Consider the following 369-nt stretch of genomic DNA (forward strand, 5'->3'; position numbering starts at 1 on the left):
AACTGCGACAGGGAGTGTGATGGACGCTACTCACAGAGAGACGGCAGACTCATCGTGAACGGGTCCAGCACGGGTCAATGGCGGATACACACGACGTGTGTATGAAACGTCTGTATCTTCACTGCGCTGCATTTTTATGAACTATGATGTTCTGGCCATGGGTCACATCTCTGGTCCAGGTCCAGCAGCTCCGTCTCCCACGCTGTTACTCTACCAACTGAAGTTAGTTGCATTCAATAACTTCTTCTGTGTTCTTCGCCGTGGCGGCCGCGATAGCAGTGACCCGCGGAAACACTGGGACAAATACAGGTTTGCCCCTCGTATTTAACAATATACACATGTGTTAATAAAAAATTAAAACTGTAGACA

At 48.5% G+C, this 369-nt stretch overlaps 1 protein-coding gene across 5 annotated transcripts in view; it reads left to right on the forward strand.

Annotated features, from left to right (window-relative positions):
* LOC116686669 (myotubularin-related protein 3) overlaps window positions 1-369 on the forward strand; it is a 34,970-nt gene that overhangs the window by 10,947 nt on the left and 23,654 nt on the right. The gene's annotated exons all lie outside the window — the stretch shown is intronic.

The sequence above is a fragment of the Etheostoma spectabile genome, unplaced genomic scaffold, assembly GCF_008692095.1.
Source record: "Etheostoma spectabile isolate EspeVRDwgs_2016 unplaced genomic scaffold, UIUC_Espe_1.0 scaffold433, whole genome shotgun sequence".
Classification (NCBI taxonomy): Eukaryota; Metazoa; Chordata; class Actinopteri; order Perciformes; family Percidae; genus Etheostoma; species Etheostoma spectabile.